This window comes from Hyla sarda, chromosome 5, assembly GCF_029499605.1.
Source record: "Hyla sarda isolate aHylSar1 chromosome 5, aHylSar1.hap1, whole genome shotgun sequence".
Classification (NCBI taxonomy): Eukaryota; Metazoa; Chordata; class Amphibia; order Anura; family Hylidae; genus Hyla; species Hyla sarda.
The window spans coordinates 332,603,331-332,616,208 of NC_079193.1; the positions used below are offsets into that span (position 1 = coordinate 332,603,331).

A 12,878-nucleotide genomic window follows, 5' to 3' on the forward strand; every position below is an offset into this window, starting at 1 on the left:
AAGATGTATTTCTACTATATATCCTGATCCCATAGAGATAGCAGCAGCAGCAGTACACAGACTGAGCTGGATGGGGAGGAGAGGAATCTGTGAAATCTGAGAGGAACCAGGAGAGATCTAAAAGGTGATAATGTAATCCTGTAGTAAGTCAACTGACCCAGGACAGACTACTTCCTTTGACTGGTGATCACATGACCCAGTTACAGACTAGTTATGGTGAAAAAAAAGGGCTTCTGCAAGTAATACAATTTCTCAATACAATACAATATCACACCATCCACTAAAAAAGTACATACCGTATATACTCGAGTATAAGCCTGTAGTTTACAAGAAGTCAACTGACCCAGGACAGACCACTTCCTTTGACTGGTGATCACATGACCCAGTTACAGACTAGTTATGGTGAGTGTGCATGTTATGGACAAAAAAAAGTGCTTCTGCAAGTTATACGATTTCTCAATACAATACAATCTCACACCATCCACTAAAAAAGTACATACCGTATATATACTCGTGTATAAGCCGAGTTTTTCAGCACGATTTTTCGTGCTGAAAACACCCCCCTCGGCTTATACTCGAGTTAACTCTCCGCCCTCAGTGGTCTTCAACCTGCGGACCTCCAGATGTTTCAAAACTACAACTCCCAGCCAATGGCTGTCCAGGAATGCTGGGAGTTGTAGTTTTGAAACATCTGGAGGTCCGCAGGTTGAAGACCACTGCCCGGGCCTTCGTCATCATCCAGCCCCCCTCCCCCTTGCGTCCCTGTGCGTCGTCGTCAAGGCAACGTCATTATTCCGTGGCCGGGCGCGAAGCGCGGAGAAGAGGCCCACCCGGTGAAGATGGACAGCCCGGAATGACTATCCCTCCCCACCGGACGGTCCTGCAGCACAGATGGCCCGAACCAGCTCACCCGAACGTCCCGCCGAGCGGAGGTGAGTACAGAACTAAAGGGGGGGCTGGATGATGACGAAGGCCCGGGCAGTGGTCTTCAACCTGCGGACCTCCAGATGTTTCAAAACTACAACTCCCAGCATGCCCGGACAGCCGATGGCTGTTCGGGCATGCTGCGAGTTGTAGTTTTGGAACATCTGGAGGTCCGCAGGTTGAAGACCACTGTTAAATCAGACATTGACAAGCGGTGATTATGAAGGGGGTGGTGTGGGATGTTGACAGGGTAATGATGAAGGGGGGATGATGAAGGGGGGATGATGAAGGGATGATGAAGGGGGGATGATGAAGGGGGGATGATGAAGGGGGGATGATGAAGGGGGGATGATGAAGGGGGGATGATGACAGGGTAATGATGAAGAGGGGGATGATGAAGGGGGGATGATGACAGGGTAATGATGAAGGGGGGAATGATGAAGGGGGGGATGATGACAGGGTAATGATGAAGGGGGGATGATGAAGGGGGATGATGAAGGGGGGATGATGAAGGGGGGATGATGATAGGGTAATGATGAAGAGGGGGATGATGAAGGGGGGATGATGACAGAGTAATGATGAATGGGGGGATGATGAAGGGGGATGATGACAGGGTAATGATGAAGGGGGGAATGATGAAGGGGGGGATGATGAAGGGGGGGATGATGAAGGGGGGATGATGAAGGGGGGGATGATGACAGGGTAATGATGAAGGGGGGATGATGACAGGTGATGATGATGAAGGGGGGGATGATGACAGGGTGATGATGATGGGGGTGTTAATGACAGGGGTCTGGATGATGACAGGGGGGATGATGTATTCCCACCCTAGGCTTATAGTCGAGTCAATAACTTTTCCTGGGTTTTTGGGGTGAAATTATGGGCCTCGGCTTATATTCGGGTCGGCTTATACTTGGGTATATACGGTATATGAAATATTTTCATGGAGCCTATGGCTCTTAGAGGCCTGTCAATACTTTTAAAGTGTTCAGACCAATCATTAGAAAGAACAGGGGAAGAAGTGTGCATGTGTCTTAAAATGTTAATATGGTGGAAACATGAAGGGGGCATTTAGCTACAAATTACACTATCATTCATTTCAATGCGTCCGCTGGCAATCTGCAAATTTGCTACTACTGTGGACTGTCTGCAGACCCATACAAGGGAATGGTAGCTGTATTTTCCCATGGCAGTAAACCCTCTGCAAGTTACCAGCATGCGAACGCAACCTTTAGGGGGTACTGCCATCTTAAAAGGTGATGGAGCATCGCTAGGATATGCCGTCATTTTGTGATTGATGAGGGTCCAGCCTTTGGGATCCCCATGATCATGCAACGGTATTGGTGTAGTACAGAGACCCCTTTACAGATTTCTCCCTGCAGAGTGGCCCCCACATGGCTGTCCAGGGAACAGAAGCTCACAAGGGGACACTTTCAGTCTCCCAACTTCTGGGACCCTAACCGATCATAAAGTAATGGGATATCCAAGCAATATCAAATCGACTGATGAAATGGGAAACCCCCATTAATTCAGATAGCAGACAGAATTATTGAAAAACTTTACTCACTGCAGAATTTCTGGTACCCTGCCTCAGCAACTTTCACGTTTTAGTCATTGATTAAATGAGCGACAAACTAACAAGACTATAGACAGGTTATTCATTACACAGGCAGCAGGAGGCATAGCCAAGCAATGATTCACGTAGAGATAAACAGAATATATGAAAGACACATGGGGCCAGGGAAATGAGTGGGGAGACTGCAGATTAAATGTGTAATAATGATGGAGGTCAGAGCGGATGATGTACTCCGGTATTAGCTATTCTCAAGGAGCGTCCAAAAAATATCTCCGGTGAATTTGTAATAACAGTAGAATAAAGCACTGACTGGTAAACAATAGCGGGACGCTCCGGTAGCTTTAAGAATGTGCAATTTCTTTTTTTTATAATATAATTTTGTTTCTGTTTCGACTTCTGGTTCCACTAAGACACTTAATTTTAGCATGTCTAATTTTTCTCTTCTGAAGGCAAATTGTCTAGGATGTTGTCTTTGTAAGAAACATTCAGATGAATCATGGCGCTTCAAAAGGTTCTGGATGAATGTACTTATCAGGATATACCCTTGAGGCGAAACAACGAGAGAAATATATAAGAACTAATATGTCTTAAGAAAATAAAATAACTGGAGGAATGCAAAGGAAGGAACCAGCGTCTTTCTGTGGGAGTTAAATAATTGACTTCCATATTGTTAACTAATCTTTGTCTGTTCTTCAGCTGCATACTGTATTAACATAATAATATTATAGATTTTATTATGCTAAAATATAGTATTATATGAGGTGTGCATATGGAGGAAATGTATCATTCCACACATATATTCTGTTGTTCTTATAACAGGTAAAAACCATTTATGGTTTGCGTAATTGCAACTTTTTTGTATCAAAATAATAACCAAAAAAGGGGGGCACAAAATACTGACCTATGGTCCAACCTTGTCTCTGGCATACAGAGAAATACAAATAATACCCAAGAAAATTACACAGAGACATAAAATAGTGAAAAAGTATATATAGTCTTTATTAGTAGTGACTGATTTTAAAAACAGAATTTAAAAGGAACGACAGTGGACAGACTACTAAGGCGTCTGGATGAGGGATAGAAACAAAACTGGGCTACAGAACATCAATAAGAAATGGGAGATAACAAAGTGACCCCCATCCGGGTGTATATACATGTAAAAGGTATAGGCTGTACAAAAATATACTAGCAATAAAATACCAACATATGTAAACATATACACTCAGAATAGCTATATAGATGTAAATCCCGTATTGCACAATGCCCAGAGACAAAAAGTTTTTTTGTGACCGCACCATGGAATAAGAAAGTGAATAAAGTATGCAATTATGAGAGTGATAAACGGGTGAAGGGATAGAGAGTCCCAGGAACCGGGATAGAAGCATACACCAATGTTCAACAATCACCGGAATCCTGGAAAATATGACTCAAGTATAAATCACCCATCTCACATCACAAGAGCATACAGCGGACATCTTACCCTAATACAGAACGCCACCCCTACAACGTTGTTTCGCAACAAGCTTCCTCAGGGAGTATATGGTATGAAAAGGAGGTAGATATTTATATACATGTGTAGCCAATAAGAATGTAAAACACATACAAAGCAATCAGGGCACCTGAGAGGAGAATCCAATGTGAACCAGCGTCCGAACGCCATTACAGTCATCACTGCGCATGTTCGGCGTGATGATGATGCAGTGCGTCCACTGCGTCACCACGCCGAAAGCTCATAGCGCAGCTCCGAACTCACGGAAAGGTGTGCGATGTGCGGCGAAATCTCGCGCATGCGTATCACGCTGAGACAGCACCTAACGGCCATCTTGGATGTGGGAAACGGAGCTGGCAGCATTATTGCAGACATCCTTAGGAAAACATACAGCAAATAGAGGTGAGGTGTGTGCGAAAACGTGAAAGAAAACAGTGACATGCAAGAGTGAAATGTGCAAAACCAAAGTGCCATGCCGTGATTGTTGTACATAAGTGCAATACATATATTACAGTGACAACCAAATATAACATTATGGAAATATGTAAGAAATATATCTATAAGAAGATATATATATATAAATAAAAACTATATTTATATAGATATAAAGATGTGTGACAAGTGCAAATATGTGTGTGAAATATGCGGATACATAGAAAAAACAAATGTGAATAAATATTAATCGATATGTGCAAACACATTGATGTGAAATACAAAGGGCTCACTATAAAAATATATATGAGGTGATAGAGGGTACATGTAGATGAATATTCACCAATAAATTAATGTGAGCCACAAAGGACTCACTGGAGAATATATAATATTCAAATGATGTGATAGAGGATACGTCTACTGACATATTTATATGAAATGTGAAAAATATACTATATGCATGTATCGGTGAATTTTTTGAATGTTGAATAAAACCAGCCATTTCCTGGACTGCTGCAAGGATAATTTCATAAGTTCGTATCTTTCATCGGATCCGGTTAGGGTGCCCTGAAGTAAGGAAAGGGGACAAAAAGAAAAGAGGTAGGGAAAAGAAGGGAAAAAGGGAAAAACAAAAAGGAGAAAACAGGGGAGGATAGAGACAAGCAAGAGGAAAAACAAAGGAAGATGAATAAAAACAAGGGAAAAAGAGAGAGAAAAAAAAAAAAAAAAAAAAAGAAGGGAGAAAAAAAGGGGGGAGGCCAAGAAAAATAAATAAGAGCAAGGGAAAAAGAAAAAAAGAAGGGGGAACCAAGAAAAGACAACAAAAAACAAAAAAACAAAATAAGACATAATGACTACAAAAGAACAAGTTAAAATCAATTAAAACCATATTAAAGTAGAAAAATTAAAACCGGACCAGGTGGCAATACCAAGGGAATAGAAACAAAATAAATCATGTACGTAGAAAGGGCGCAAAACTATTGTGCTCATTGAGCCCATACGGGGTCACAGTTTTCAAGGTAAAAATCCACCTTGATTCCTTCTGTGCGAGAATTTGGCGCCAGTTACCACCCCTAGGGCCAACCAAGACCCTATCTATGCCTCTTACCTTGAGGAGTTTGCTGTCACACCCATGATGTTCTCGAAAATTCCATGGTGCGGTCACAAAAAAACTTTTTGTCTCTGGGCATTGTGCAATACGGGATTTACATCTATATAGCTATTCTGAGTGTATATGTTTACATATGTTGGTATTTTATTGCTAGTATATTTTTGTACAGCCTATACCTTTTACATGTATATACACCCGGATGGGGGTCACTTTGTTATCTCCCATTTCTTATTGATGTTCTGTAGCCCAGTTTTGTTTCTATCCCTCATCCAGACGCCTTAGTAGTCTGTCCACTGTCGTTCCTTTTAAATTCTGTTTTTAAAATCAGTCACTACTAATAAAGACTATATATACTTTTTCACTATTTTATGTCTCTGTGTAATTTTCTTGGGTATTATTTGTATTTCTCTGTATGCCAGAGACAAGGTTGGACCATAGGTCAGTATTTTGTGCCCCCCTTTTTTGGTTATTATATATTTTTCCTGTATTTTTGCAGAAGGATTATCCTGTTATGGATTTTCGGGCCAGAGAAGTCTCCTGGTTGGAGCAAGCTAATCTTTTATTCTCCGGAACGACAATGGACAGTTTAGGAGCGGACCAGTGCAATTTAAGGGAACTCAAGCTTTCACTGCGTAATCTCCTCCACCGTCAGATGAAGGTATGGTGGAATCGGGCATCGTTGGATAATTATGTGACCAAATCTTTGATCCCGAGGGGCTTGAGAGTTCAGACTTATCCTTCTTTTAGCCTTGATAATGAGGAATGTGTCAAAAAATGGGAAGAGGCTTGTAACACCTGTTCCAAAATATTTATGATTACCATCATGGAGTATAATACCAAGACCTTGATGGAATTGAGCACACGGATCGAAAAGGTTGAGAGTGATATTAAAAAAATGGTTTCTAATGAAGAATTTGCTACTTTTAAACAAGAGTTAGAAGAAACGGCCAAGATGTGGGAGAAGCAGATTAAATTAACTAAATCCAAAAAATTCCAGAGAGATCTGAATGATGCTGTCAACAACAGGATGTACAAATTGAAACAATCTAGTGCCGAACGACGTGTACGCTCTCCTTCCGTCTCATCAGTGAGGTCAACTGGAACAGAATCCACTACCTCCTCCAGAACCACTGATAGGAGCCCTAGACGGGACACCAGGAGAAATTACCAGCGGAACAGATCACGTACAACTGATACACGCAGCGATGGGGCAAGGACCAGAAGTACCACCCACAATCGGAAGGTAATTAATTTGTCTCAAACTGTACTTACCAAAGAACAGGAAGAGGTTTTATCCTTAGGTTTAACCTTTTCACCGGCATCCTCCTTTGATTGCTTTACAGCAGTAAAGGACTTACATCTGTTCGCGAGAAAGCTGATGTTTAAAAAGATATTTCATTCATCCCAAATGGGAGCCCAACTTCACACCGCTGATGAGATCGAAGCAATTGATGCACTTAATTCACTTTTGGAAGAACAGGATGACACAGTTACAGGTAAGTTCCCAAAAAACTTACTATTACCATCCAGATCATTCCCCCAACTGTCTCAGTATCCTAATATAGACATCTTTGTACAATTAGTTTCAGCGGAGTTTGAAAAAATTCCCTTTACAAAAGCACATGACAATTTGACGTTTAAACAACGTCAAGCATTAAGGGACCTGGGCAGAATGGACGACATTGTCATCAAACCCTCTGATAAAGGGGGAAATGTCGTCCTCTGGCCCAGGTCCCTTTATGAGAAGGAGGCATTGCGACAATTAAAAGATGGTGTGTGCTACAAGCGCCTAACTTTTAATCCATTAACTAAATACAAGGAGGATCTTTTTTGTATCCTGGATGAGGCTTGTACGAATGGGGTCTTAAGCAGGAAACAAGTGGAAAGTTTGTTACCAACCCATCCCATGATTGCGACCCTTTACCTCTTACCTAAGGTTCATAAACAGTTAGTTAATCCCCCTGGGAGACCGATTGTGTCTGGTAATAACTCTCTAACTGAACCGATTTGCAGGTATATTGACTACTACTTGAAACCGATTGTGGAATCCCTCCCCTCACATCTTAAGGATACGACAGATGTCCTCAAGCGACTTGATGGTATACAGCTGGATGAGTCTACCCTAATAGTCACATGTGACATTGAATCTCTGTACACATCCATTCGACACACCGATGGCATGGAAGCGGTACGAATCTTTCTCTCGATGACGGACCTGGATCCAGACCTATGTAAGTTGATACTGGACTTATTACAGTATGCACTTACTCATAACTTTTTTCTATTTAAGGACCTCCTCTACCTGCAACTCCAGGGAACGGCAATGGGGGCGGCTTGCGCGCCCTCATATGCCAACCTCTTTCTGGGGTTGTGGGAGAGGAGGATCTTCATGATCGACCCGGTACCCCTAATTGAGAGGATATCCTTATGGGGACGTTACATAGATGACGTGTTGTTTTTGTGGCATGGGACTCCAGATGAGCTGTCTATCTTTATGTCCAATCTGAATGATAATATCTATAATATCAGATTGACATATAAATATGGGAGACAAAACATTGATTTTCTGGACGTGTCCCTGAACGTGGATGACAGTGGATTTATCCACTCAAATGTGTTTCGCAAAAAAACATCAACTAACTCGTTGCTCCATGCATCCTCCTCCCATCCGAAGTCACTGATTTCCAATATTCCCATAGGTCAATTCCTCAGAATGAGGAGAATATGTTCTAATGAGGAGTTCTTCGAACAGCAAGCCAAGGACCTTAAAGACCGCTTCCAGGAACGTGGCTATAGAAGTGCTGACATCCAAAGGGGATACAACAGAGCAAAATCCACTTCAAGACCTACTCTGCTGACCCAGAGAAAGAAACAGAAATCAGACACACAGGTGAGGTACATTTCTATGTACAACACTAGGTGGAGACAAGTACAACGGGCACTTAGAAAACATTGGTCGGTGTTGACAATGGATCCGGTCTTAAAATCATATCTATCCAATCAACCTTCTATCACATATCGCCGAGCCAAGAATCTGAGAGATTTACTGGTGCATAGTCACCATAAAAGCAGACAGAGCACTGGCCTATTTGGCTCTAAGGGTTCCAAATGGGGCTGTAGGCCCTGCGGGGGATGCGTAGCATGCCCGAATGTAGAGAAAGCTGAAGAATTTCTTAATTCCTCTGGGGAAAAGAAGTTTACTATAACACACACCATCAATTGTTGCACATCTGGTATAATTTATTACGCCACTTGCCCCTGCCACCTAATATATGTTGGTCTCACCTCTAGAGAACTGAGGAGAAGGGTACGTGAACATGTCCTGGGGATTGAGGCTGCAAGAGACATTGAAGATCTATCTACTTTGAAAACAATACCTCGTCATTTTCGAGAACATCATGGGTGTGACAGCAAACTCCTCAAGGTAAGAGGCATAGATAGGGTCTTGGTTGGCCCTAGGGGTGGTAACTGGCGCCAAATTCTCGCACAGAAGGAATCAAGGTGGATTTTTACCTTGAAAACTGTGACCCCGTATGGGCTCAATGAGCACAATAGTTTTGCGCCCTTTCTACGTATATGATTTATTTTGTTTCTATTCCCTTGGTATTGCCACCTGGTCCGGTTTTAATTTTTCTACTTTAATATGGTTTTAATTGATTTTAACTTGTTCTTTTGTAGTCATTATGTCTTATTTTGTTTTTTTGTTTTTTGTTGTCTTTTCTTGGTTCCCCCTTCTTTTTTTCTTTTTCCCTTGCTCTTATTTATTTTTCTTGGCCTCCCCCCTTTTTTTCTCCCTTCTTTTTCTTTTTTTTTTTTTTTCTCTCTTTTTCCCTTGTTTTTATTCATCTTCCTTTGTTTTTCCTCTTGCTTGTCTCTATCCTCCCCTGTTTTCTCCTTTTTGTTTTTCCCTTTTCCCTTCTTTTCCCTACCTCTTTTCTTTTTGTCCCCTTTCCTTACTTCAGGGCACCCTAACCGGATCCGATGAAAGATACGAACTTATGAAATTATCCTTGCAGCAGTCCAGGAAATGGCTGGTTTTATTCAACATTCAAAAAATTCACCGATACATGCATATAGTATATTTTTCACATTTCATATAAATATGTCAGTAGACGTATCCTCTATCACATCATTTGAATATTATATATTCTCCAGTGAGTCCTTTGTGGCTCACATTAATTTATTGGTGAATATTCATCTACATGTACCCTCTATCACCTCATATATATTTTTATAGTGAGCCCTTTGTATTTCACATCAATGTGTTTGCACATATCGATTAATATTTATTCACATTTGTTTTTTCTATGTATCCGCATATTTCACACACATATTTGCACTTGTCACACATCTTTATATCTATATAAATATAGTTTTTATTTATATATATATATCTTCTTATAGATATATTTCTTACATATTTCCATAATGTTATATTTGGTTGTCACTGTAATATATGTATTGCACTTATGTACAACAATCACGGCATGGCACTTTGGTTTTGCACATTTCACTCTTGCATGTCACTGTTTTCTTTCACGTTTTCGCACACACCTCACCTCTATTTGCTGTATGTTTTCCTAAGGATGTCTGCAATAATGCTGCCAGCTCCGTTTCCCACATCCAAGATGGCCGTTAGGTGCTGTCTCAGCGTGATACGCATGCGCGTATCATTAGGGTAAGATGTCCGCTGTATGCTCTTGTGATGTGAGATGGGTGATTTATACTTGAGTCATATTTTCCAGGATTCCGGTGATTGTTGAACATTGGTGTATGCTTCTATCCCGGTTCCTGGGACTCTCTATCCCTTCACCCGTTTATCACTCTCATAATTGCATACTTTATTCACTTTCTTATTCCATGGTGCGGTCACAAAAAAACTTTTTGTCTCTGGGCATTGTGCAATACGGGATTTACATCTATATAGCTATTCTGAGTGTATATGTTTACATATGTTGGTATTTTATTGCTAGTATATTTTTGTACAGCCTATACCTTTTACATGTATATACACCCGGATGGGGGTCACTTTGTTATCTCCCATTTCTTATTGATGTTCTGTAGCCCAGTTTTGTTTCTATCCCTCATCCAGACGCCTTAGTAGTCTGTCCACTGTCGTTCCTTTTAAATTCTGTTTTTAAAATCAGTCACTACTAATAAAGACTATATATACTTTTTCACTATTTTATGTCTCTGTGTAATTTTCTTGGGTATTTTTTGTATCAAAGTGGCGCCCAATGTGAAAAAAAAAAAAAGAAATCTGAAACCATTGTCTGTCTTAGGCCATGTTCACACAGCGAGTGGAATTCCGAGAAAATATTCCAATCAGAAATATCTTTGCAGCATAGTCCCATTAAAGGGGTACTCTGGCCCTAATACATCTTATCCCCTATCCAAAAGGATAGAGGATAAGATGTATGATTGCGGGGGTCCCGCCGCTTGGGGACCCCCTGCAATCTGTCATTGCGCACCCATCTTTATAAGCTCTCTGTAGTGCTGGAGGCTCCGATAGGGATAGGGGATAAGATGTATAAGGGCCGGAGTACCCCTTTAACTTCAATAGGATTCTGCTGCACTGTGCACACAGTGAAATTTCTACCACGGAAATTCCGATTCCGGAGTCTGCAGGTCAATGTTTCTGCTGATTTCAGTCAAAAATGCTTTGCCGTCTTTGGCGGTCCTGCCGAAACAAGCCAATGTGCAGTGTCCAGCCGGAAGACAAGCCATACGTTTTCTGGCATTTGAACATAGCCTTATGTGTACTGGGATTTCTTAAATGATTTACAGCTATGCTAGCTTCTAAATGCACTCACAGCTGAAATTTTTTTGCGCACATTTCTTAAATGCTAAGAGATACTTAAAGGGGTACTCCGGTGCTTAGACATCTTATCCCCTATTCAAAGGATAGGGGATAAGATACCTGATCGCGGGGGTCCCGTCGCTGGGGACCCCCGTGATCTTCCACGCCGCACCCCGTTAAAATCAGTCCCCGGAGCGTGTTCGCTCCAGGTCTGATTACTGTCGATCACGGGGCCAGAGCATTGTGATGTCATGGCTCCGCCCCCGTGTGATGTCCTGCTCCGCCCTCTCAATGCAAGCCTATGGGACAGGGCGCGGCAGCTGTCACACAGGGGCGGAGCCAGAGACATCACAATGCTCCGCCCCGGTGATCGACAGTAATCAGACCCAGAGTGAACACGAGCCGGGGACTGATTATAACGGGGTGCGGCGTGCAAGAACACAGTGGTCCCCAGCGGCGGGACCCCCGCGACCAGGCATCTTATCCCCTATCCTTTGGATAGGCGATAAGATGTCTAAGCACCGGAGTACCCCTTTTTATGTTTTTATGTTTTCCTCCTCGCTTTTTAATAGCCATCTTTCAATTTTCCACCTACAGCAGTATTTTCCAAACAATGTCTCTCCAGCTGTTGCAAAACTAGAACTCCCAGAATGCCTGGACCGCAGTTATAGTTTTGCAACAGCTGGATAAACACTGTTTGGAAAACACTGACCTACAGGGCTTGTTGTATGCAGGACCAATAGTACTCATTTTATGTGCCGTGATATGTAGTTTTTATTGGTACCATTTTGCCAGGATGGGACTTTTTGATCACGTATTATTTTTTTTTTCTATAAAAATCTCAATTCTGTACTTTGTTTTTTTTTTGTTTAAGTTTACGCCATTCCCCTTGTGGTTTCATTTATATAGAATTTTTAAAGTTTGGACATTTCCGCACGCAGCAATATCAAATATGTTTTTTGGTTTTTTTCTTAAATTAAATGGGAAAAGGGAGGTGATTTAAACTTTTATTAAGGGAGTGACTTATTTACATGTATTTTTACATATATTTATTTTATTTTTTTCATAATTTTTTATTCCTATAGGGGACTATTACAAGATTTGAAGACTGGTTGTGTGGAAGAATTGGCCGAAATCCCACCAAAACAATTCGTGCCACTAGATTCACCATACAGGGGGCGCCTTGAAGCTGTCATTACCATTAAAGGCTTTTGTACATAGTATTAAATAAACATCAGTAAGCGTGTTCAATACCTTTCCCATGTGTCATGTCGCATTATTACACATAACTTCATTTCTGAGTTTACTCGTTTTGGTTTCTTTGTATGTATGGATTATTTGGGTACTTATCAACTCCAGGTGAAAATTTGATGTCAATAGCACCTAGGGAAATATATTTAGTGAGAAAAATGGTGACGTGTTCAATACTTATTTCATCAGCTGTATATAACATTAGAACATGGTGTTTGCTAAACTGAAAACCCTACAACTTGCATTAAAAAAATAAAATAAATAAAGGATTCACCCTGCGTTCCACGCGAGTTAA

General features: G+C 41.3%; 1 protein-coding gene and 1 long non-coding RNA gene across 4 annotated transcripts in view; one reads left to right on the plus strand and one right to left on the minus strand.

The window, feature by feature from the left end:
* Positions 1–12,878, minus strand: part of CPQ (carboxypeptidase Q) — a 562,886-nt gene that overhangs the window by 300,605 nt on the left and 249,403 nt on the right. The window lies entirely within an intron of this gene.
* Positions 55–12,570, plus strand: LOC130274292 (uncharacterized). The gene is made up of 3 exons (XR_008844312.1): positions 55–124; positions 2,950–3,140; positions 12,418–12,570. It is a non-coding gene; the product is annotated as an uncharacterized LOC130274292 (long non-coding RNA).